The 21,626-nt window shown below is 47.3% G+C and overlaps 38 non-coding genes across 38 annotated transcripts; all 38 read right to left on the bottom strand.

Annotated features, from left to right (window-relative positions):
- Positions 1-235: 235 nt before the first annotated feature.
- On the bottom strand, positions 236-307 carry TRNAP-CGG (transfer RNA proline (anticodon CGG)). Its single transcript has one exon. It is a non-coding gene; the product is annotated as a tRNA-Pro (tRNA).
- Positions 308-1,239: 932 nt separating this feature from the next.
- On the bottom strand, positions 1,240-1,351 carry TRNAL-CAA (transfer RNA leucine (anticodon CAA)). Its single transcript has 2 exons — positions 1,314-1,351; positions 1,240-1,285 (listed from the first exon to the last, which is right to left on the bottom strand). It is a non-coding gene; the product is annotated as a tRNA-Leu (tRNA).
- Positions 1,352-1,644: 293 nt separating this feature from the next.
- Positions 1,645-1,717, bottom strand: TRNAV-AAC (transfer RNA valine (anticodon AAC)). The gene has a single exon. It is a non-coding gene; the product is annotated as a tRNA-Val (tRNA).
- A 381-nt stretch (positions 1,718-2,098) lies between these two features.
- Positions 2,099-2,170, bottom strand: TRNAP-AGG (transfer RNA proline (anticodon AGG)). The gene has a single exon. It is a non-coding gene; the product is annotated as a tRNA-Pro (tRNA).
- Positions 2,171-2,575: 405 nt separating this feature from the next.
- On the bottom strand, positions 2,576-2,648 carry TRNAV-UAC (transfer RNA valine (anticodon UAC)). Its single transcript has one exon. It is a non-coding gene; the product is annotated as a tRNA-Val (tRNA).
- Positions 2,649-3,033: 385 nt separating this feature from the next.
- TRNAP-CGG (transfer RNA proline (anticodon CGG)) lies at positions 3,034-3,105 on the bottom strand. The gene has a single exon. It is a non-coding gene; the product is annotated as a tRNA-Pro (tRNA).
- Positions 3,106-4,037: 932 nt separating this feature from the next.
- Positions 4,038-4,149, bottom strand: TRNAL-CAA (transfer RNA leucine (anticodon CAA)). Its single transcript has 2 exons — positions 4,112-4,149; positions 4,038-4,083 (listed from the first exon to the last, which is right to left on the bottom strand). It is a non-coding gene; the product is annotated as a tRNA-Leu (tRNA).
- A 293-nt stretch (positions 4,150-4,442) lies between these two features.
- On the bottom strand, positions 4,443-4,515 carry TRNAV-AAC (transfer RNA valine (anticodon AAC)). The gene has a single exon. It is a non-coding gene; the product is annotated as a tRNA-Val (tRNA).
- A 385-nt stretch (positions 4,516-4,900) lies between these two features.
- On the bottom strand, positions 4,901-4,972 carry TRNAP-AGG (transfer RNA proline (anticodon AGG)). The gene has a single exon. It is a non-coding gene; the product is annotated as a tRNA-Pro (tRNA).
- A 405-nt stretch (positions 4,973-5,377) lies between these two features.
- Positions 5,378-5,450, bottom strand: TRNAV-UAC (transfer RNA valine (anticodon UAC)). Its single transcript has one exon. It is a non-coding gene; the product is annotated as a tRNA-Val (tRNA).
- A 385-nt stretch (positions 5,451-5,835) lies between these two features.
- On the bottom strand, positions 5,836-5,907 carry TRNAP-CGG (transfer RNA proline (anticodon CGG)). Its single transcript has one exon. It is a non-coding gene; the product is annotated as a tRNA-Pro (tRNA).
- Positions 5,908-6,839: 932 nt separating this feature from the next.
- On the bottom strand, positions 6,840-6,951 carry TRNAL-CAA (transfer RNA leucine (anticodon CAA)). Its single transcript has 2 exons — positions 6,914-6,951; positions 6,840-6,885 (listed from the first exon to the last, which is right to left on the bottom strand). It is a non-coding gene; the product is annotated as a tRNA-Leu (tRNA).
- A 293-nt stretch (positions 6,952-7,244) lies between these two features.
- Positions 7,245-7,317, bottom strand: TRNAV-AAC (transfer RNA valine (anticodon AAC)). The gene has a single exon. It is a non-coding gene; the product is annotated as a tRNA-Val (tRNA).
- Positions 7,318-7,698: 381 nt separating this feature from the next.
- On the bottom strand, positions 7,699-7,770 carry TRNAP-AGG (transfer RNA proline (anticodon AGG)). Its single transcript has one exon. It is a non-coding gene; the product is annotated as a tRNA-Pro (tRNA).
- Positions 7,771-8,175: 405 nt separating this feature from the next.
- Positions 8,176-8,248, bottom strand: TRNAV-UAC (transfer RNA valine (anticodon UAC)). The gene has a single exon. It is a non-coding gene; the product is annotated as a tRNA-Val (tRNA).
- A 385-nt stretch (positions 8,249-8,633) lies between these two features.
- On the bottom strand, positions 8,634-8,705 carry TRNAP-CGG (transfer RNA proline (anticodon CGG)). The gene has a single exon. It is a non-coding gene; the product is annotated as a tRNA-Pro (tRNA).
- Positions 8,706-9,637: 932 nt separating this feature from the next.
- TRNAL-CAA (transfer RNA leucine (anticodon CAA)) lies at positions 9,638-9,749 on the bottom strand. Its single transcript has 2 exons — positions 9,712-9,749; positions 9,638-9,683 (listed from the first exon to the last, which is right to left on the bottom strand). It is a non-coding gene; the product is annotated as a tRNA-Leu (tRNA).
- A 293-nt stretch (positions 9,750-10,042) lies between these two features.
- Positions 10,043-10,115, bottom strand: TRNAV-AAC (transfer RNA valine (anticodon AAC)). The gene has a single exon. It is a non-coding gene; the product is annotated as a tRNA-Val (tRNA).
- Positions 10,116-10,500: 385 nt separating this feature from the next.
- On the bottom strand, positions 10,501-10,572 carry TRNAP-AGG (transfer RNA proline (anticodon AGG)). Its single transcript has one exon. It is a non-coding gene; the product is annotated as a tRNA-Pro (tRNA).
- Positions 10,573-10,977: 405 nt separating this feature from the next.
- TRNAV-UAC (transfer RNA valine (anticodon UAC)) lies at positions 10,978-11,050 on the bottom strand. The gene has a single exon. It is a non-coding gene; the product is annotated as a tRNA-Val (tRNA).
- A 385-nt stretch (positions 11,051-11,435) lies between these two features.
- Positions 11,436-11,507, bottom strand: TRNAP-CGG (transfer RNA proline (anticodon CGG)). Its single transcript has one exon. It is a non-coding gene; the product is annotated as a tRNA-Pro (tRNA).
- A 932-nt stretch (positions 11,508-12,439) lies between these two features.
- Positions 12,440-12,551, bottom strand: TRNAL-CAA (transfer RNA leucine (anticodon CAA)). The gene is made up of 2 exons: positions 12,514-12,551; positions 12,440-12,485 (listed from the first exon to the last, which is right to left on the bottom strand). It is a non-coding gene; the product is annotated as a tRNA-Leu (tRNA).
- A 293-nt stretch (positions 12,552-12,844) lies between these two features.
- On the bottom strand, positions 12,845-12,917 carry TRNAV-AAC (transfer RNA valine (anticodon AAC)). Its single transcript has one exon. It is a non-coding gene; the product is annotated as a tRNA-Val (tRNA).
- A 381-nt stretch (positions 12,918-13,298) lies between these two features.
- On the bottom strand, positions 13,299-13,370 carry TRNAP-AGG (transfer RNA proline (anticodon AGG)). Its single transcript has one exon. It is a non-coding gene; the product is annotated as a tRNA-Pro (tRNA).
- A 405-nt stretch (positions 13,371-13,775) lies between these two features.
- On the bottom strand, positions 13,776-13,848 carry TRNAV-UAC (transfer RNA valine (anticodon UAC)). The gene has a single exon. It is a non-coding gene; the product is annotated as a tRNA-Val (tRNA).
- A 385-nt stretch (positions 13,849-14,233) lies between these two features.
- TRNAP-CGG (transfer RNA proline (anticodon CGG)) lies at positions 14,234-14,305 on the bottom strand. Its single transcript has one exon. It is a non-coding gene; the product is annotated as a tRNA-Pro (tRNA).
- Positions 14,306-15,237: 932 nt separating this feature from the next.
- TRNAL-CAA (transfer RNA leucine (anticodon CAA)) lies at positions 15,238-15,349 on the bottom strand. Its single transcript has 2 exons — positions 15,312-15,349; positions 15,238-15,283 (listed from the first exon to the last, which is right to left on the bottom strand). It is a non-coding gene; the product is annotated as a tRNA-Leu (tRNA).
- A 293-nt stretch (positions 15,350-15,642) lies between these two features.
- Positions 15,643-15,715, bottom strand: TRNAV-AAC (transfer RNA valine (anticodon AAC)). The gene has a single exon. It is a non-coding gene; the product is annotated as a tRNA-Val (tRNA).
- A 385-nt stretch (positions 15,716-16,100) lies between these two features.
- On the bottom strand, positions 16,101-16,172 carry TRNAP-AGG (transfer RNA proline (anticodon AGG)). The gene has a single exon. It is a non-coding gene; the product is annotated as a tRNA-Pro (tRNA).
- Positions 16,173-16,577: 405 nt separating this feature from the next.
- On the bottom strand, positions 16,578-16,650 carry TRNAV-UAC (transfer RNA valine (anticodon UAC)). The gene has a single exon. It is a non-coding gene; the product is annotated as a tRNA-Val (tRNA).
- A 385-nt stretch (positions 16,651-17,035) lies between these two features.
- TRNAP-CGG (transfer RNA proline (anticodon CGG)) lies at positions 17,036-17,107 on the bottom strand. Its single transcript has one exon. It is a non-coding gene; the product is annotated as a tRNA-Pro (tRNA).
- A 932-nt stretch (positions 17,108-18,039) lies between these two features.
- Positions 18,040-18,151, bottom strand: TRNAL-CAA (transfer RNA leucine (anticodon CAA)). Its single transcript has 2 exons — positions 18,114-18,151; positions 18,040-18,085 (listed from the first exon to the last, which is right to left on the bottom strand). It is a non-coding gene; the product is annotated as a tRNA-Leu (tRNA).
- Positions 18,152-18,444: 293 nt separating this feature from the next.
- On the bottom strand, positions 18,445-18,517 carry TRNAV-AAC (transfer RNA valine (anticodon AAC)). Its single transcript has one exon. It is a non-coding gene; the product is annotated as a tRNA-Val (tRNA).
- Positions 18,518-18,898: 381 nt separating this feature from the next.
- On the bottom strand, positions 18,899-18,970 carry TRNAP-AGG (transfer RNA proline (anticodon AGG)). Its single transcript has one exon. It is a non-coding gene; the product is annotated as a tRNA-Pro (tRNA).
- Positions 18,971-19,375: 405 nt separating this feature from the next.
- Positions 19,376-19,448, bottom strand: TRNAV-UAC (transfer RNA valine (anticodon UAC)). The gene has a single exon. It is a non-coding gene; the product is annotated as a tRNA-Val (tRNA).
- Positions 19,449-19,833: 385 nt separating this feature from the next.
- TRNAP-CGG (transfer RNA proline (anticodon CGG)) lies at positions 19,834-19,905 on the bottom strand. The gene has a single exon. It is a non-coding gene; the product is annotated as a tRNA-Pro (tRNA).
- Positions 19,906-20,837: 932 nt separating this feature from the next.
- TRNAL-CAA (transfer RNA leucine (anticodon CAA)) lies at positions 20,838-20,949 on the bottom strand. The gene is made up of 2 exons: positions 20,912-20,949; positions 20,838-20,883 (listed from the first exon to the last, which is right to left on the bottom strand). It is a non-coding gene; the product is annotated as a tRNA-Leu (tRNA).
- Positions 20,950-21,242: 293 nt separating this feature from the next.
- On the bottom strand, positions 21,243-21,315 carry TRNAV-AAC (transfer RNA valine (anticodon AAC)). The gene has a single exon. It is a non-coding gene; the product is annotated as a tRNA-Val (tRNA).
- Positions 21,316-21,626: the final 311 nt, after the last annotated feature.

Genomic DNA, 21,626 nt, shown 5'->3' with positions numbered 1-21,626 from the left:
CGATTTTGAAACCATATCCTGAAATGACACTAGAAAAACTCTTTGCATGTAATGTTCCTACACTGCTGGTCCAGCCCAGAAAAGCAGTTGCAAGGAAGTCCTGCACTCCTTTATCATGTCAAAAGTGGAAAATAGCGTGCAGGGTAAGGAACCTTCTCGACATACACAGCGTCTTATAGCATTGAAAAGAAGAAAGGCTCCTATATGACAAGCAGCCTGAAAACTTCCACAGGATGGGCTCGTCCGGGATTTGAACCCGGGACCTCTCGCACCCGAAGCGAGAATCATACCCCTAGACCAACGAGCCTGAGTGGCCAGGAGACATTTTGAACAATTACTGAAGCGTCTTTCAGAAAACAGCAGGGCTATTTGGCTCGTCTCCCTATAAGTGAGCCACACAAAGTCATGTTTTCTCTCAAGTTGTTGTTTTTTCACTCCAGCAAGGAAGGGGGCAGCCAATCTCCTATCGGCCAGTGAGCAGTAAAAAGGCACAGATGAGAACAGCAAGCACTTTCTGGCACTTGTACTCCTCTGCAAGTCCTGGACCCTTGCTCCATAGACTTCCACACCAGAAGCAATGAAGGGCCCACCATTTCTTGCGCCTGAGAAAGAGGTGTTTGATATTTGGATTCAAACGCGCTCGCTCAGCGCTCGATCAGGCGAGATCAGGCGAGATTTATATGAGTGGCTCACAGGCCTGAAACATTCACCTGGGAGACCCAGAGTGGCTGACTTCCCAGTATGGCCATTGTTGGGCGAGTCTCCTCCTTTCCTCCTGCCTCAATCTAGAATTGGCTGCAAATCACAAGAGGGAGTGCAATGTCCGTGTGTAGTGCCTACTACCAGCTACCTCTCTGTCTTCCTTATGTAAATTAGAATTTTCAAGGGGGGACCATTGGCAATCTGCTCCTCCCACATAACCAGGAAGCCCTGTTGAACATGTCTGCCTGTGTTGTTGCAGGGACAGTGCCTTCTCTGCCAAAAAGGTGGCAGGAGAGCCTCACAACAAATGATGGGATCAACTGCTTATTTCGAAACCCAGCAAGGCAGTTACTGTGATGGATTGCAAATGTAATGGAAGGTGTGCCTGAGGTGTCACTTTCAGGAATACATGGAATTGTGATTGAGGGCCCAGCCTGGTGGATTTCTCTTTATTTACTACAGGTTCCCGCAAATATTGTGGTGTGTGTGGGGAATGCACTGCAAAAATTAGGAAGACTTAAGGGTGTAAAAGGGACCTGTCAGAAGTGGGATTTGAACCCACGCCTCCATGAGGAGACCAGAAGGCTCAGCATCACTGAAGATCAAGCTCTCTTGAGTCTGGCGCCTTAGACCACTCGGCCATCCTGACGGCTCAGGGTGTGCTTAGTTCTGACTTTTCTGTCTGCACCTGCCAACGTTTCCACTTACAAAGTTCACAGAAATGTCACAGGTGTAAAGGCCCCAACAATACAACATAGCTCACACAAAATAAAAATAGGCCCAAGAACAACCCCCAGATGATCGATGGAGATAACTTTGTTTCGTCTGCAAAGGTAAAAAAAAATTCTCGCGGCTCACTGTGTTCAAAGACCACCTCTTCTTAAACTTGCATTGAGATAATAAGGTTTTAGAGTGTGCACAAAAAAAGCATCCAATGCACAGTGTTTCTGCCCCGTCTCGAACCGGGGACCTTTCGCGTGTTAGGCGAACGTGATGACCACTACACTACAGAAACTACCTTGGTGCTTTCTACTGTTAGAGGAAAGTTTCTCTCAAGTCTTCACCCTACTTCTATTCTGCTGTATCAGCAGCGGCTCAGAATGTGCAGAACAAGTGTGAAAACCTCAGAGATATCATCCAACATGCTTGCAATTAGACGTATTCAAAACTCACTTGTGCAGGCATCGACAGGCAAATATCTGATGCCTAAATGCCAGCGAGTACAGCTTGGGAAAGCATCACCTGGGACACACTGAGACTAAGCAGGTAGGCAGATAAAGCATGGTGATCCATTTTTCTTCTGAGGTTAGAAATATGTTGTGCAACAATGCACCCAGTATAACGAGAAATAGTCATAGTGCTTTTTTAGTAGGGTTTGTATGTTTACCTCTAAAAAGGGCTCGTCCGGGATTTGAACCCGGGACCTCTCGCACCCTAAGCGAGAATCATACCCCTAGACCAACGAGCCACGCAAGAGTCACCTCTGACATGGCTCCAGGGGTTAGTGGCAGCTAGCCAGTACATGCTGCTCTGTTCTGCAATATGATTGCTGTCTTTTCCATGACCGTCATCAAACAAGAAATTAAAAAGCCTCTGTCCTTCAGACAGTTTGTTTGCTTTAAGTGTCTGCTCGTGGTGAGGACAAGAGAAGCATTTCTTCTCTCATGCCTTGCTTTCATGAAGTAGGCCCACCCTACAGAGCAAAGTGCGAGCAAGCGAATGGCGCAAGCTATCGTCACTTCTCTTTTCGAGCTGTCACTGAGGTCTCTGGAGCACACTACGTCAGGCTGGTGAGGAATAGACAGCCTCTATTATCTCAGCTTTTCTATAAAGTGAGCCAGTAAATGCAAACACTGTGAAAAACAGCAAGCTGCATTTCTGCCCGGTCTCGAACCAGGGACCTTTCGCGTGTAAGTCGAACGTGATAACCACTACACTACAGAAACAGACACTACCTCAGGAATCTTGTTGGCGTGTATTGGGTTGGAACGCACAGACTAAGGGCCAACGTCCTTGAAGCTCAAAGTTGGGCTCTCCTTACCCGGTCTCTCTTTCTTTGGAAGACAGGAATGAGGACCACTTTTTTCCCCAAGAGGCGATTTTGAAACCATATCCTGAAATGACACTAGAAAAACTCTTTGCATGTAATGTTCCTACACTGCTGGTCCAGCCCAGAAAAGCAGTTGCAAGGAAGTCCTGCACTCCTTTATCATGTCAAAAGTGGAAAATAGCGTGCAGGGTAAGGAACCTTCTCGACATACACAGCGTCTTATAGCATTGAAAAGAAGAAAGGCTCCTATATGACAAGCAGCATGAAAACTTCCACAGGATGGGCTCGTCCGGGATTTGAACCCGGGACCTCTCGCACCCGAAGCGAGAATCATACCCCTAGACCAACGAGCCTGAGTGGCCAGGAGACATTTTGAACAATTACTGAAGCGTCTTTCAGAAAACAGCAGGGCTATTTGGCTCGTCTCCCTATAAGTGAGCCACACAAAGTCATGTTTTCTCTCAAGTTGTTGTTTTTTCACTCCAGCAAGGAAGGGGGCAGCCAATCTCCTATCGGCCAGTGAGCAGTAAAAAGGCACAGATGAGAACAGCAAGCACTTTCTGGCACTTGTACTCCTCTGCAAGTCCTGGACCCTTGCTCCATAGACTTCCACACCAGAAGCAATGAAGGGCCCACCATTTCTTGCGCCTGAGAAAGAGGTGTTTGATATTTGGATTCAAACGCGCTCGCTCAGCGCTCGATCAGGCTCGATCAGGCGAGATTTATATGAGTGGCTCACAGGCCTGAAACATTCACCTGGGAGACCCAGAGTGGCTGACTTCCCAGTATGGCCATTGTTGGGCGAGTCTCCTCCTTTCCTCCTGCCTCAATCTAGAATTGGCTGCAAATCACAAGAGGGAGTGCAATGTCCGTGTGTAGTGCCTACTACCAGCTACCTCTCTGTCTTCCTTATGTAAATTAGAATTTTCAAGGGGGGACCATTGGCAATCTGCTCCTCCCACATAACCAGGAAGCCCTGTTGAACATGTCTGCCTGTGTTGTTGCAGGGACAGTGCCTTCTCTGCCAAAAAGGTGGCAGGAGAGCCTCACAACAAATGATGGGATCAACTGCTTATTTCGAAACCCAGCAAGGCAGTTACTGTGATGGATTGCAAATGTAATGGAAGGTGTGCCTGAGGTGTCACTTTCAGAAATACATGGAATTGTAATTGAGGGCCCAGCCTGGTGGATTTCTCTTTATTTACTACAGGTTCCCGCAAATATTGTGGTGTGTGTGGGGAATGCACTGCAAAAATTAGGAAGACTTAAGGGTGTAAAAGGGACCTGTCAGAAGTGGGATTTGAACCCACGCCTCCATGAGGAGACCAGAAGGCTCAGCATCACTGAAGATCAAGCTCTCTTGAGTCTGGCGCCTTAGACCACTCGGCCATCCTGACGGCTCAGGGTGTGCTTAGTTCTGACTTTTCTGTCTGCACCTGCCAACGTTTCCACTTACAACGTTCACAGAAATGTCACAGGTGTAAAGGCCCCAACAATACAACATAGCTCACACAAAATAAAAATAGGCCCAAGAACAACCCCCAGATGATCGATGGAGATAACTTTGTTTCGTCTGCAAAGGTAAAAAAAAATTCTCGCGGCTCACTGTGTTCAAAGACCACCTCTTCTTAAACTTGCATTGAGATAATAAGGTTTTAGAGTGTGCACAAAAAAAGCATCCAATGCACAGTGTTTCTGCCCCGTCTCGAACCGGGGACCTTTCGCGTGTTAGGCGAACGTGATGACCACTACACTACAGACACTACCTTGGTGCTTTCTACTGTTAGAGGAAAGTTTCTCTCAAGTCTTCACCCTACTTCTATTCTGCTGTATCAGCAGCGGCTCAGAATGTGCAGAACAAGTGTGAAAACCTCAGAGATATCATCCAACATGCTTGCAATTAGACGTATTCAAAACTCACTTGTGCAGGCATCGACAGGCAAATATCTGATGCCTAAATGCCAGCGAGTACAGCTTGGGAAAGCATCACCTGGGACACACTGAGACTAAGCAGGTAGGCAGATAAAGCATGGTGATCCATTTTTCTTCTGAGGTTAGAAATATGTTGTGCAACAATGCACCCAGTATAACGAGAAATAGTCAGGCATAGTGCTTTTTTAGTAGGGTTTGTATGTTTACCTCTAAAAAGGGCTCGTCCGGGATTTGAACCCGGGACCTCTCGCACCCTAAGCGAGAATCATACCCCTAGACCAACGAGCCACGCAAGAGTCACCTCTGACACGGCTCCAGGGGTTAGTGGCAGCTAGCCAGTACATGCTGCTCTGTTCTGCAATATGATTGCTGTCTTTTCCATGACCGTCATCAAACAAGAAATTAAAAAGCCTCTGTCCTTCAGACAGTTTGTTTGCTTTAAGTGTCTGCTCGTGGTGAGGACAAGAGAAGCATTTCTTCTCTCATGCCTTGCTTTCATGAAGTAGGCCCACCCTACAGAGCAAAGTGCGAGCAAGCGAATGGCGCAAGCTATCGTCACTTCTCTTTTCGAGCTGTCACTGAGATCTCTGGAGCACACTACGTCAGGCTGGTGAGGAATAGACAGCCTCTATTATCTCAGCTTTTCTATAAAGTGAGCCAGTAAATGCAAACACTGTGAAAAACAGCAAGCTGCATTTCTGCCCGGTCTCGAACCAGGGACCTTTCGCGTGTAAGGCGAACGTGATAACCACTACACTACAGAAACAGACACTACCTCAGGAATCTTGTTGGCGTGTATTGGGTTGGAACGCACAGACTAAGGGCCAACGTCCTTGAAGCTCAAAGTTGGGCTCTCCTTACCCGGTCTCTCTTTCTTTGGAAGACAGGAATGAGGACCACTTTTTTCCCCAAGAGGCGATTTTGAAACCATATCCTGAAATGACACTAGAAAAACTCTTTGCATGTAATGTTCCTACACTGCTGGTCCAGCCCAGAAAAGCAGTTGCAAGGAAGTCCTGCACTCCTTTATCATGTCAAAAGTGGAAAATAGCGTGCAGGGTAAGGAACCTTCTCGACATACACAGCGTCTTATAGCATTGAAAAGAAGAAAGGCTCCTATATGACAAGCAGCCTGAAAACTTCCACAGGATGGGCTCGTCCGGGATTTGAACCCGGGACCTCTCGCACCCGAAGCGAGAATCATACCCCTAGACCAACGAGCCTGAGTGGCCAGGAGACATTTTGAACAATTACTGAAGCGTCTTTCAGAAAACAGCAGGGCTATTTGGCTCGTCTCCCTATAAGTGAGCCACACAAAGTCATGTTTTCTCTCAAGTTGTTGTTTTTTCACTCCAGCAAGGAAGGGGGCAGCCAATCTCCTATCGGCCAGTGAGCAGTAAAAAGGCACAGATGAGAACAGCAAGCACTTTCTGGCACTTGTACTCCTCTGCAAGTCCTGGACCCTTGCTCCATAGACTTCCACACCAGAAGCAATGAAGGGCCCACCATTTCTTGCGCCTGAGAAAGAGGTGTTTGATATTTGGATTCAAACGCGCTCGCTCAGCGCTCGATCAGGCGAGATCAGGCGAGATTTATATGAGTGGCTCACAGGCCTGAAACATTCACCTGGGAGACCCAGAGTGGCTGACTTCCCAGTATGGCCATTGTTGGGCGAGTCTCCTCCTTTCCTCCTGCCTCAATCTAGAATTGGCTGCAAATCACAAGAGGGAGTGCAATGTCCTTGTGTAGTGCCTACTACCAGCTACCTCTCTGTCTTCCTTATGTAAATTAGAATTTTCAAGGGGGGACCATTGGCAATCTGCTCCTCCCACATAACCAGGAAGCCCTGTTGAACATGTCTGCCTGTGTTGTTGCAGGGACAGTGCCTTCTCTGCCAAAAAGGTGGCAGGAGAGCTTCACAACAAATGATGGGATCAACTGCTTATTTCGAAACCCAGCAAGGCAGTTACTGTGATGGATTGCAAATGTAATGGAAGGTGTGCCTGAGGTGTCACTTTCAGAAATACATGGAATTGTAATTGAGGGCCCAGCCTGGTGGATTTCTCTTTATTTACTACAGGTTCCCGCAAATATTGTGGTGTGTGTGGGGAATGCACTGCAAAAATTAGGAAGACTTAAGGGTGTAAAAGGGACCTGTCAGAAGTGGGATTTGAACCCACGCCTCCATGAGGAGACCAGAAGGCTCAGCATCACTGAAGATCAAGCTCTCTTGAGTCTGGCGCCTTAGACCACTCGGCCATCCTGACGGCTCAGGGTGTGCTTAGTTCTGACTTTTCTGTCTGCACCTGCCAACGTTTCCACTTACAAAGTTCACAGAAATGTCACAGGTGTAAAGGCCCCAACAATACAACATAGCTCACACAAAATAAAAATAGGCCCAAGAACAACCCCCAGATGATCGATGGAGATAACTTTGTTTCGTCTGCAAAGGTAAAAAAAAATTCTCGCGGCTCACTGTGTTCAAAGACCACCTCTTCTTAAACTTGCATTGAGATAATAAGGTTTTAGAGTGTGCACAAAAAAAGCATCCAATGCACAGTGTTTCTGCCCCGTCTCGAACCGGGGACCTTTCGCGTGTTAGGCGAACGTGATGACCACTACACTACAGAAACTACCTTGGTGCTTTCTACTGTTAGAGGAAAGTTTCTCTCAAGTCTTCACCCTACTTCTATTCTGCTGTATCAGCAGCGGCTCAGAATGTGCAGAACAAGTGTGAAAACCTCAGAGATATCATCCAACATGCTTGCAATTAGACGTATTCAAAACTCACTTGTGCAGGCATCGACAGGCAAATATCTGATGCCTAAATGCCAGCGAGTACAGCTTGGGAAAGCATCACCTGGGACACACTGAGACTAAGCAGGTAGGCAGATAAAGCATGGTGATCCATTTTTCTTCTGAGGTTAGAAATATGTTGTGCAACAATGCACCCAGTATAACGAGAAATAGTCATAGTGCTTTTTTAGTAGGGTTTGTATGTTTACCTCTAAAAAGGGCTCGTCCGGGATTTGAATCCGGGACCTCTCGCACCCTAAGCGAGAATCATACCCCTAGACCAACGAGCCACGCAAGAGTCACCTCTGACATGGCTCCAGGGGTTAGTGGCAGCTAGCCAGTACATGCTGCTCTGTTCTGCAATATGATTGCTGTCTTTTCCATGACCGTCATCAAACAAGAAATTAAAAAGCCTCTGTCCTTCAGACAGTTTGTTTGCTTTAAGTGTCTGCTCGTGGTGAGGACAAGAGAAGCATTTCTTCTCTCATGCCTTGCTTTCATGAAGTAGGCCCACCCTACAGAGCAAAGTGCGAGCAAGCGAATGGCGCAAGCTATCGTCACTTCTCTTTTCGAGCTGTCACTGAGGTCTCTGGAGCACACTACGTCAGGCTGGTGAGGAATAGACAGCCTCTATTATCTCAGCTTTTCTATAAAGTGAGCCAGTAAATGCAAACACTGTGAAAAACAGCAAACTGCATTTCTGCCCGGTCTCGAACCAGGGACCTTTCGCGTGTAAGGCGAACGTGATAACCACTACACTACAGAAACAGACACTACCTCAGGAATCTTGTTGGCGTGTATTGGGTTGGAACGCACAGACTAAGGGCCAACGTCCTTGAAGCTCAAAGTTGGGCTCTCCTTACCCGGTCTCTCTTTCTTTGGAAGACAGGAATGAGGACCACTTTTTTCCCCAAGAGGCGATTTTGAAACCATATCCTGAAATGACACTAGAAAAATTCTTTGCATGTAATGTTCCTACACTGCTGGTCCAGCCCAGAAAAGCAGTTGCAAGGAAGTCCTGCACTCCTTTATCATGTCAAAAGTGGAAAATAGCGTGCAGGGTAAGGAACCTTCTCGACATACACAGCGTCTTATAGCATTGAAAAGAAGAAAGGCTCCTATATGACAAGCAGCATGAAAACTTCCACAGGATGGGCTCGTCCGGGATTTGAACCCGGGACCTCTCGCACCCGAAGCGAGAATCATACCCCTAGACCAACGAGCCTGAGTGGCCAGGAGACATTTTGAACAATTACTGAAGCGTCTTTCAGAAAACAGCAGGGCTATTTGGCTCGTCTCCCTATAAGTGAGCCACACAAAGTCATGTTTTCTCTCAAGTTGTTGTTTTTTCACTCCAGCAAGGAAGGGGGCAGCCAATCTCCTATCGGCCAGTGAGCAGTAAAAAGGCACAGATGAGAACAGCAAGCACTTTCTGGCACTTGTACTCCTCTGCAAGTCCTGGACCCTTGCTCCATAGACTTCCACACCAGAAGCAATGAAGGGCCCACCATTTCTTGCGCCTGAGAAAGAGGTGTTTGATATTTGGATTCAAACGCGCTCGCTCAGCGCTCGATCAGGCGAGATCAGGCGAGATTTATATGAGTGGCTCACAGGCCTGAAACATTCACCTGGGAGACCCAGAGTGGCTGACTTCCCAGTATGGCCATTGTTGGGCGAGTCTCCTCCTTTCCTCCTGCCTCAATCTAGAATTGGCTGCAAATCACAAGAGGGAGTGCAATGTCCGTGTGTAGTGCCTACTACCAGCTACCTCTCTGTCTTCCTTATGTAAATTAGAATTTTCAAGGGGGGACCATTGGCAATCTGCTCCTCCCACATAACCAGGAAGCCCTGTTGAACATGTCTGCCTGTGTTGTTGCAGGGACAGTGCCTTCTCTGCCAAAAAGGTGGCAGGAGAGCCTCACAACAAATGATGGGATCAACTGCTTATTTCGAAACCCAGCAAGGCAGTTACTGTGATGGATTGCAAATGTAATGGAAGGTGTGCCTGAGGTGTCACTTTCAGAAATACATGGAATTGTAATTGAGGGCCCAGCCTGGTGGATTTCTCTTTATTTACTACAGGTTCCCGCAAATATTGTGGTGTGTGTGGGGAATGCACTGCAAAAATTAGGAAGACTTAAGGGTGTAAAAGGGACCTGTCAGAAGTGGGATTTGAACCCACGCCTCCATGAGGAGACCAGAAGGCTCAGCATCACTGAAGATCAAGCTCTCTTGAGTCTGGCGCCTTAGACCACTCGGCCATCCTGACGGCTCAGGGTGTGCTTAGTTCTGACTTTTCTGTCTGCACCTGCCAACGTTTCCACTTACAACGTTCACAGAAATGTCACAGGTGTAAAGGCCCCAACAATACAACATAGCTCACACAAAATAAAAATAGGCCCAAGAACAACCCCCAGATGATCGATGGAGATAACTTTGTTTCGTCTGCAAAGGTAAAAAAAAATTCTCGCGGCTCACTGTGTTCAAAGACCACCTCTTCTTAAACTTGCATTGAGATAATAAGGTTTTAGAGTGTGCACAAAAAAAGCATCCAATGCACAGTGTTTCTGCCCCGTCTCGAACCGGGGACCTTTCGCGTGTTAGGCGAACGTGATGACCACTACACTACAGACACTACCTTGGTGCTTTCTACTGTTAGAGGAAAGTTTCTCTCAAGTCTTCACCCTACTTCTATTCTGCTGTATCAGCAGCGGCTCAGAATGTGCAGAACAAGTGTGAAAACCTCAGAGATATCATCCAACATGCTTGCAATTAGACGTATTCAAAACTCACTTGTGCAGGCATCGACAGGCAAATATCTGATGCCTAAATGCCAGCGAGTACAGCTTGGGAAAGCATCACCTGGGACACACTGAGACTAAGCAGGTAGGCAGATAAAGCATGGTGATCCATTTTTCTTCTGAGGTTAGAAATATGTTGTGCAACAATGCACCCAGTATAACGAGAAATAGTCAGGCATAGTGCTTTTTTAGTAGGGTTTGTATGTTTACCTCTAAAAAGGGCTCGTCCGGGATTTGAACCCGGGACCTCTCGCACCCTAAGCGAGAATCATACCCCTAGACCAACGAGCCACGCAAGAGTCACCTCTGACACGGCTCCAGGGGTTAGTGGCAGCTAGCCAGTACATGCTGCTCTGTTCTGCAATATGATTGCTGTCTTTTCCATGACCGTCATCAAACAAGAAATTAAAAAGCCTCTGTCCTTCAGACAGTTTGTTTGCTTTAAGTGTCTGCTCGTGGTGAGGACAAGAGAAGCATTTCTTCTCTCATGCCTTGCTTTCATGAAGTAGGCCCACCCTACAGAGCAAAGTGCGAGCAAGCGAATGGCGCAAGCTATCGTCACTTCTCTTTTCGAGCTGTCACTGAGATCTCTGGAGCACACTACGTCAGGCTGGTGAGGAATAGACAGCCTCTATTATCTCAGCTTTTCTATAAAGTGAGCCAGTAAATGCAAACACTGTGAAAAACAGCAAGCTGCATTTCTGCCCGGTCTCGAACCAGGGACCTTTCGCGTGTAAGGCGAACGTGATAACCACTACACTACAGAAACAGACACTACCTCAGGAATCTTGTTGGCGTGTATTGGGTTGGAACGCACAGACTAAGGGCCAACGTCCTTGAAGCTCAAAGTTGGGCTCTCCTTACCCGGTCTCTCTTTCTTTGGAAGACAGGAATGAGGACCACTTTTTTCCCCAAGAGGCGATTTTGAAACCATATCCTGAAATGACACTAGAAAAACTCTTTGCATGTAATGTTCCTACACTGCTGGTCCAGCCCAGAAAAGCAGTTGCAAGGAAGTCCTGCACTCCTTTATCATGTCAAAAGTGGAAAATAGCGTGCAGGGTAAGGAACCTTCTCGACATACACAGCGTCTTATAGCATTGAAAAGAAGAAAGGCTCCTATATGACAAGCAGCCTGAAAACTTCCACAGGATGGGCTCGTCCGGGATTTGAACCCGGGACCTCTCGCACCCGAAGCGAGAATCATACCCCTAGACCAACGAGCCTGAGTGGCCAGGAGACATTTTGAACAATTACTGAAGCGTCTTTCAGAAAACAGCAGGGCTATTTGGCTCGTCTCCCTATAAGTGAGCCACACAAAGTCATGTTTTCTCTCAAGTTGTTGTTTTTTCACTCCAGCAAGGAAGGGGGCAGCCAATCTCCTATCGGCCAGTGAGCAGTAAAAAGGCACAGATGAGAACAGCAAGCACTTTCTGGCACTTGTACTCCTCTGCAAGTCCTGGACCCTTGCTCCATAGACTTCCACACCAGAAGCAATGAAGGGCCCACCATTTCTTGCGCCTGAGAAAGAGGTGTTTGATATTTGGATTCAAACGCGCTCGCTCAGCGCTCGATCAGGCGAGATCAGGCGAGATTTATATGAGTGGCTCACAGGCCTGAAACATTCACCTGGGAGACCCAGAGTGGCTGACTTCCCAGTATGGCCATTGTTGGGCGAGTCTCCTCCTTTCCTCCTGCCTCAATCTAGAATTGGCTGCAAATCACAAGAGGGAGTGCAATGTCCGTGTGTAGTGCCTACTACCAGCTACCTCTCTGTCTTCCTTATGTAAATTAGAATTTTCAAGGGGGGACCATTGGCAATCTGCTCCTCCCACATAACCAGGAAGCCCTGTTGAACATGTCTGCCTGTGTTGTTGCAGGGACAGTGCCTTCTCTGCCAAAAAGGTGGCAGGAGAGCCTCACAACAAATGATGGGATCAACTGCTTATTTCGAAACCCAGCAAGGCAGTTACTGTGATGGATTGCAAATGTAATGGAAGGTGTGCCTGAGGTGTCACTTTCAGAAATACATGGAATTGTGATTGAGGGCCCAGCCTGGTGGATTTCTCTTTATTTACTACAGGTTCCCGCAAATATTGTGGTGTGTGTGGGGAATGCACTGCAAAAATTAGGAAGACTTAAGGGTGTAAAAGGGACCTGTCAGAAGTGGGATTTGAACCCACGCCTCCATGAGGAGACCAGAAGGCTCAGCATCACTGAAGATCAAGCTCTCTTGAGTCTGGCGCCTTAGACCACTCGGCCATCCTGACGGCTCAGGGTGTGCTTAGTTCTGACTTTTCTGTCTGCACCTGCCAACGTTTCCACTTACAAAGTTCACAGAAATGTCACAGGTGTAAAGGCCCCAACAATACAACATAGCTCACACAAAATAAAAATAGGCCCAAGAACAACCCCCAGATGATCGATGGAGATAACTTTGTTTCGTCTGCAAAGGTAAAAAAAAATTCTCGCGGCTCACTGTGTTCAAAGACCACCTCTTCTTAAACTTGCATTGAGATAATAAGGTTTTAGAGTGTGCACAAAAAAAGCATCCAATGCACAGTGTTTCTGCCCCGTCTCGAACCGGGGACCTTTCGCGTGTTAGGCGAACGTGATGACCACTACACTACAGAAACTACCTTGGTGCTTTCTACTGTTAGAGGAAAGTTTCTCTCAAGTCTTCACCCTACTTCTATTCTGCTGTATCAGCAGCGGCTCAGAATGTGCAGAACAAGTGTGAAAACCTCAGAGATATCATCCAACATGCTTGCAATTAGACGTATTCAAAACTCACTTGTGCAGGCATCGACAGGCAAATATCTGATGCCTAAATGCCAGCGAGTACAGCTTGGGAAAGCATCACCTGGGACACACTGAGACTAAGCAGGTAGGCAGATAAAGCATGGTGATCCATTTTTCTTCTGAGGTTAGAAATATGTTGTGCAACAATGCACCCAGTATAACGAGAAATAGTCATAGTGCTTTTTTAGTAGGGTTTGTATGTTTACCTCTAAAAAGGGCTCGTCCGGGATTTGAACCCGGGACCTCTCGCACCCTAAGCGAGAATCATACCCCTAGACCAACGAGCCACGCAAGAGTCACCTCTGACATGGCTCCAGGGGTTAGTGGCAGCTAGCCAGTACATGCTGCTCTGTTCTGCAATATGATTGCTGTCTTTTCCATGACCGTCATCAAACAAGAAATTAAAAAGCCTCTGTCCTTCAGACAGTTTGTTTGCTTTAAGTGTCTGCTCGTGGTGAGGACAAGAGAAGCATTTCTTCTCTCATGCCTTGCTTTCATGAAGTAGGCCCACCCTACAGAGCAAAGTGCGAGCAAGCGAATGGCGCAAGCTATCGTCACTTCTCTTTTCGAGCTGTCACTGAGGTCTCTGGAGCACACTACGTCAGGCTGGTGAGGAATAGACAGCCTCTATTATCTCAGCTTTTCTATAAAGTGAGCCAGTAAATGCAAACACTGTGAAAAACAGCAAGCTGCATTTCTGCCCGGTCTCGAACCAGGGACCTTTCGCGTGTAAGGCGAACGTGATAACCACTACACTACAGAAACAGACACTACCTCAGGAATCTTGTTGGCGTGTATTGGGTTGGAACGCACAGACTAAGGGCCAACGTCCTTGAAGCTCAAAGTTGGGCTCTCCTTACCCGGTCTCTCTTTCTTTGGAAGACAGGAATGAGGACCACTTTTTTCCCCAAGAGGCGATTTTGAAACCATATCCTGAAATGACACTAGAAAAACTCTTTGCATGTAATGTTCCTACACTGCTGGTCCAGCCCAGAAAAGCAGTTGCAAGGAAGTCCTGCACTCCTTTATCATGTCAAAAGTGGAAAATAGCGTGCAGGGTAAGGAACCTTCTCGACATACACAGCGTCTTATAGCATTGAAAAGAAGAAAGGCTCCTATATGACAAGCAGCATGAAAACTTCCACAGGATGGGCTCGTCCGGGATTTGAACCCGGGACCTCTCGCACCCGAAGCGAGAATCATACCCCTAGACCAACGAGCCTGAGTGGCCAGGAGACATTTTGAACAATTACTGAAGCGTCTTTCAGAAAACAGCAGGGCTATTTGGCTCGTCTCCCTATAAGTGAGCCACACAAAGTCATGTTTTCTCTCAAGTTGTTGTTTTTTCACTCCAGCAAGGAAGGGGGCAGCCAATCTCCTATCGGCCAGTGAGCAGTAAAAAGGCACAGATGAGAACAGCAAGCACTTTCTGGCACTTGTACTCCTCTGCAAGTCCTGGACCCTTGCTCCATAGACTTCCACACCAGAAGCAATGAAGGGCCCACCATTTCTTGCGCCTGAGAAAGAGGTGTTTGATATTTGGATTCAAACGCGCTCGCTCAGCGCTCGATCAGGCTCGATCAGGCGAGATTTATATGAGTGGCTCACAGGCCTGAAACATTCACCTGGGAGACCCAGAGTGGCTGACTTCCCAGTATGGCCATTGTTGGGCGAGTCTCCTCCTTTCCTCCTGCCTCAATCTAGAATTGGCTGCAAATCACAAGAGGGAGTGCAATGTCCGTGTGTAGTGCCTACTACCAGCTACCTCTCTGTCTTCCTTATGTAAATTAGAATTTTCAAGGGGGGACCATTGGCAATCTGCTCCTCCCACATAACCAGGAAGCCCTGTTGAACATGTCTGCCTGTGTTGTTGCAGGGACAGTGCCTTCTCTGCCAAAAAGGTGGCAGGAGAGCCTCACAACAAATGATGGGATCAACTGCTTATTTCGAAACCCAGCAAGGCAGTTACTGTGATGGATTGCAAATGTAATGGAAGGTGTGCCTGAGGTGTCACTTTCAGAAATACATGGAATTGTAATTGAGGGCCCAGCCTGGTGGATTTCTCTTTATTTACTACAGGTTCCCGCAAATATTGTGGTGTGTGTGGGGAATGCACTGCAAAAATTAGGAAGACTTAAGGGTGTAAAAGGGACCTGTCAGAAGTGGGATTTGAACCCACGCCTCCATGAGGAGACCAGAAGGCTCAGCATCACTGAAGATCAAGCTCTCTTGAGTCTGGCGCCTTAGACCACTCGGCCATCCTGACGGCTCAGGGTGTGCTTAGTTCTGACTTTTCTGTCTGCACCTGCCAACGTTTCCACTTACAACGTTCACAGAAATGTCACAGGTGTAAAGGCCCCAACAATACAACATAGCTCACACAAAATAAAAATAGGCCCAAGAACAACCCCCAGATGATCGATGGAGATAACTTTGTTTCGTCTGCAAAGGTAAAAAAAAATTCTCGCGGCTCACTGTGTTCAAAGACCACCTCTTCTTAAACTTGCATTGAGATAATAAGGTTTTAGAGTGTGCACAAAAAAAGCATCCAATGCACAGTGTTTCTGCCCCGTCTCGAACCGGGGACCTTTCGCGTGTTAGGCGAACGTGATGACCACTACACTACAGACACTACCTTGGTGCTTTCTACTGTTAGAGGAAAGTTTCTCTCAAGTCTTCACCCTACTTCTATTCTGCTGTATCAGCAGCGGCTCAGAATGTGCAGAACAAGTGTGAAAACCTCAGAGATATCATCCAACATGCTTGCAATTAGACGTATTCAAAACTCACTTGTGCAGGCATCGACAGGCAAATATCTGATGCCTAAATGCCAGCGAGTACAGCTTGGGAAAGCATCACCTGGGACACACTGAGACTAAGCAGGTAGGCAGATAAAGCATGGTGATCCATTTTTCTTCTGAGGTTAGAAATATGTTGTGCAACAATGCACCCAGTATAACGAGAAATAGTCAGGCATAGTGCTTTTTTAGTAGGGTTTGTATGTTTACCTCTAAAAAGGGCTCGTCCGGGATTTGAACCCGGGACCTCTCGCACCCTAAGCGAGAATCATACCCCTAGACCAACGAGCCACGCAAGAGTCACCTCTGACACGGCTCCAGGGGTTAGTGGCAGCTAGCCAGTACATGCTGCTCTGTTCTGCAATATGATTGCTGTCTTTTCCATGACCGTCATCAAACAAGAAATTAAAAAGCCTCTGTCCTTCAGACAGTTTGTTTGCTTTAAGTGTCTGCTCGTGGTGAGGACAAGAGAAGCATTTCTTCTCTCATGCCTTGCTTTCATGAAGTAGGCCCACCCTACAGAGCAAAGTGCGAGCAAGCGAATGGCGCAAGCTATCGTCACTTCTCTTTTCGAGCTGTCACTGAGATCTCTGGAGCACACTACGTCAGGCTGGTGAGGAATAGACAGCCTCTATTATCTCAGCTTTTCTATAAAGTGAGCCAGTAAATGCAAACACTGTGAAAAACAGCAAGCTGCATTTCTGCCCGGTCTCGAACCAGGGACCTTTCGCGTGTAAGGCAAACGTGATAACCACTACACTACAGAAACAGACACTACCTCAGGAATCTTGTTGGCGTGTATTGGGTTGGAACGCACAGACTAAGGGCCAACGTCCTTGAAGCTCAAAGTTGGGCTCTCCTTACCCGGTCTCTCTTTCTTTGGAAGACAGGAATGAGGACCACTTTTTTCCCCAAGAGGCGATTTTGAAACCATATCCTGAAATGACACTAGAAAAACTCTTTGCATGTAATGTTCCTACACTGCTGGTCCAGCCCAGAAAAGCAGTTGCAAGGAAGTCCTGCACTCCTTTATCATGTCAAAAGTGGAAAATAGCGTGCAGGGTAAGGAACCTTCTCGACATACACAGCGTCTTATAGCATTGAAAAGAAGAAAGGCTCCTATATGACAAGCAGCCTGAAAACTTCCACAGGATGGGCTCGTCCGGGATTTGAACCCGGGACCTCTCGCACCCGAAGCGAGAATCATACCCCTAGACCAACGAGCCTGAGTGGCCAGGAGACATTTTGAACAATTACTGAAGCGTCTTTCAGAAAACAGCAGGGCTATTTGGCTCGTCTCCCTATAAGTGAGCCACACAAAGTCATGTTTTCTCTCAAGTTGTTGTTTTTTCACTCCAGCAAGGAAGGGGGCAGCCAATCTCCTATCGGCCAGTGAGCAGTAAAAAGGCACAGATGAGAACAGCAAGCACTTTCTGGCACTTGTACTCCTCTGCAAGTCCTGGACCCTTGCTCCATAGACTTCCACACCAGAAGCAATGAAGGGCCCACCATTTCTTGCGCCTGAGAAAGAGGTGTTTGATATTTGGATTCAAACGCGCTCGCTCAGCGCTCGATCAGGCTCGATCAGGCGAGATTTATATGAGTGGCTCACAGGCCTGAAACATTCACCTGGGAGACCCAGAGTGGCTGACTTCCCAGTATGGCCATTGTTGGGCGAGTCTCCTCCTTTCCTCCTGCCTCAATCTAGAATTGGCTGCAAATCACAAGAGGGAGTGCAATGTCCGTGTGTAGTGCCTACTACCAGCTACCTCTCTGTCTTCCTTATGTAAATTAGAATTTTCAAGGGGGGACCATTGGCAATCTGCTCCTCCCACATAACCAGGAAGCCCTGTTGAACATGTCTGCCTGTGTTGTTGCAGGGACAGTGCCTTCTCTGCCAAAAAGGTGGCAGGAGAGCCTCACAACAAATGATGGGATCAACTGCTTATTTCGAAACCCAGCAAGGCAGTTACTGTGATGGATTGCAAATGTAATGGAAGGTGTGCCTGAGGTGTCACTTTCAGAAATACATGGAATTGTGATTGAGGGCCCAGCCTGGTGGATTTCTCTTTATTTACTACAGGTTCCCGCAAATATTGTGGTGTGTGTGGGGAATGCACTGCAAAAATTAGGAAGACTTAAGGGTGTAAAAGGGACCTGTCAGAAGTGGGATTTGAACCCACGCCTCCATGAGGAGACCAGAAGGCTCAGCATCACTGAAGATCAAGCTCTCTTGAGTCTGGCGCCTTAGACCACTCGGCCATCCTGACGGCTCAGGGTGTGCTTAGTTCTGACTTTTCTGTCTGCACCTGCCAACGTTTCCACTTACAAAGTTCACAGAAATGTCACAGGTGTAAAGGCCCCAACAATACAACATAGCTCACACAAAATAAAAATAGGCCCAAGAACAACCCCCAGATGATCGATGGAGATAACTTTGTTTCGTCTGCAAAGGTAAAAAAAAATTCTCGCGGCTCACTGTGTTCAAAGACCACCTCTTCTTAAACTTGCATTGAGATAATAAGGTTTTAGAGTGTGCACAAAAAAAGCTTCCAATGCACAGTGTTTCTGCCCCGTCTCGAACCGGGGACCTTTCGCGTGTTAGGCGAACGTGATGACCACTACACTACAGAAACTACCTTGGTGCTTTCTACTGTTAGAGGAAAGTTTCTCTCAAGTCTTCACCCTACTTCTATTCTGCTGTATCAGCAGCGGCTCAGAATGTGCAGAACAAGTGTGAAAACCTCAGAGATATCATCCAACATGCTTGCAATTAGACGTATTCAAAACTCACTTGTGCAGGCATCGACAGGCAAATATCTGATGCCTAAATGCCAGCGAGTACAGCTTGGGAAAGCATCACCTGGGACACACTGAGACTAAGCAGGTAGGCAGATAAAGCATGGTGATCCATTTTTCTTCTGAGGTTAGAAATATGTTGTGCAACAATGCACCCAGTATAACGAGAAATAGTCATAGTGCTTTTTTAGTAGGGTTTGTATGTTTACCTCTAAAAAGGGCTCGTCCGGGATTTGAACCCGGGACCTCTCGCACCCTAAGCGAGAATCATACCCCTAGACCAACGAGCCACGCAAGAGTCACCTCTGACATGGCTCCAGGGGTTAGTGGCAGCTAGCCAGTACATGCTGCTCTGTTCTGCAATATGATTGCTGTCTTTTCCATGACCGTCATCAAACAAGAAATTAAAAAGCCTCTGTCCTTCAGACAGTTTGTTTGCTTTAAGTGTCTGCTCGTGGTGAGGACAAGAGAAGCATTTCTTCTCTCATGCCTTGCTTTCATGAAGTAGGCCCACCCTACAGAGCAAAGTGCGAGCAAGCGAATGGCGCAAGCTATCGTCACTTCTCTTTTCGAGCTGTCACTGAGGTCTCTGGAGCACACTACGTCAGGCTGGTGAGGAATAGACAGCCTCTATTATCTCAGCTTTTCTATAAAGTGAGCCAGTAAATGCAAACACTGTGAAAAACAGCAAGCTGCATTTCTGCCCGGTCTCGAACCAGGGACCTTTCGCGTGTAAGGCGAACGTGATAACCACTACACTACAGAAACAGACACTACCTCAGGACTCTTGTTGGCGTGTATTGGGTTGGAACGCACAGACTAAGGGCCAACGTCCTTGAAGCTCAAAGTTGGGCTCTCCTTACCCGGTCTCTCTTTCTTTGGAAGACAGGAATGAGGACCACTTTTTTCCCCAAGAGGCGATTTTGAAACCATATCCTGAAATGACACTAGAAAAACTCTTTGCATGTAATGTTCCTACACTGCTGGTCCAGCCCAGAAAAGCAGTTGCAAGGAAGTCCTGCACTCCTTTATCATGTCAAAAGTGGAAAATAGCGTGCAGGGTAAGGAACCTTCTCGACATACACAGCGTCTTATAGCATTGAAAAGAAGAAAGGCTCCTATATGACAAGCAGCATGAAAACTTCCACAGGATGGGCTCGTCCGGGATTTGAACCCGGGACCTCTCGCACCCGAAGCGAGAATCATACCCCTAGACCAACGAGCCTGAGTGGCCAGGAGACATTTTGAACAATTACTGAAGCGTCTTTCAGAAAACAGCAGGGCTATTTGGCTCGTCTCCCTATAAGTGAGCCACACAAAGTCATGTTTTCTCTCAAGTTGTTGTTTTTTCACTCCAGCAAGGAAGGGGGCAGCCAATCTCCTATCGGCCAGTGAGCAGTAAAAAGGCACAGATGAGAACAGCAAGCACTTTCTGGCACTTGTACTCCTCTGCAAGTCCTGGACCCTTGCTCCATAGACTTCCACACCAGAAGCAATGAAGGGCCCACCATTTCTTGCGCCTGAGAAAGAGGTGTTTGATATTTGGATTCAAACGCGCTCGCTCAGCGCTCGATCAGGCTCGATCAGGCGAGATTTATATGAGTGGCTCACAGGCCTGAAACATTCACCTGGGAGACCCAGAGTGGCTGACTTCCCAGTATGGCCATTGTTGGGCGAGTCTCCTCCTTTCCTCCTGCCTCAATCTAGAATTGGCTGCAAATCACAAGAGGGAGTGCAATGTCCGTGTGTAGTGCCTACTACCAGCTACCTCTCTGTCTTCCTTATGTAAATTAGAATTTTCAAGGGGGGACCATTGGCAATCTGCTCCTCCCACATAACCAGGAAGCCCTGTTGAACATGTCTGCCTGTGTTGTTGCAGGGACAGTGCCTTCTCTGCCAAAAAGGTGGCAGGAGAGCCTCACAACAAATGATGGGATCAACTGCTTATTTCGAAACCCAGCAAGGCAGTTACTGTGATGGATTGCAAATGTAATGGAAGGTGTGCCTGAGGTGTCACTTTCAGAAATACATGGAATTGTAATTGAGGGCCCAGCCTGGTGGATTTCTCTTTATTTACTACAGGTTCCCGCAAATATTGTGGTGTGTGTGGGGAATGCACTGCAAAAATTAGGAAGACTTAAGGGTGTAAAAGGGACCTGTCAGAAGTGGGATTTGAACCCACGCCTCCATGAGGAGACCAGAAGGCTCAGCATCACTGAAGATCAAGCTCTCTTGAGTCTGGCGCCTTAGACCACTCGGCCATCCTGACGGCTCAGGGTGTGCTTAGTTCTGACTTTTCTGTCTGCACCTGCCAACGTTTCCACTTACAACGTTCACAGAAATGTCACAGGTGTAAAGGCCCCAACAATACAACATAGCTCACACAAAATAAAAATAGGCCCAAGAACAACCCCCAGATGATCGATGGAGATAACTTTGTTTCGTCTGCAAAGGTAAAAAAAAATTCTCGCGGCTCACTGTGTTCAAAGACCACCTCTTCTTAAACTTGCATTGAGATAATAAGGTTTTAGAGTGTGCACAAAAAAAGCATCCAATGCACAGTGTTTCTGCCCCGTCTCGAACCGGGGACCTTTCGCGTGTTAGGCGAACGTGATGACCACTACACTACAGAAACTACCTTGGTGCTTTCTACTGTTAGAGGAAAGTTTCTCTCAAGTCTTCACCCTACTTCTATTCTGCTGTATCAGCAGCGGCTCAGAATGTGCAGAACAAGTGTGAAAACCTCAGAGATATCATCCAACATGCTTGCAATTAGACGTATTCAAAACTCACTTGTGCAGGCATCGACAGGCAAATATCTGATGCCTAAATGCCAGCGAGTACAGCTTGGGAAAGCATCACCTGGGACACACTGAGACTAAGCAGGAAGGCAGATAAAGCATGGTGATCCATTTTTCTTCTGAGGTTAGAAATATGTTGTGCAAC

This window comes from Lissotriton vulgaris, chromosome 10 (genome assembly GCF_964263255.1).
Source record: "Lissotriton vulgaris chromosome 10, aLisVul1.2, whole genome shotgun sequence".
Lineage (NCBI taxonomy): Eukaryota > Metazoa > Chordata > Amphibia > Caudata > Salamandridae > Lissotriton > Lissotriton vulgaris.
Note: the sequence above shows the minus strand (reverse complement) of the source record. Positions and strands in the feature narration are given on the sequence as shown.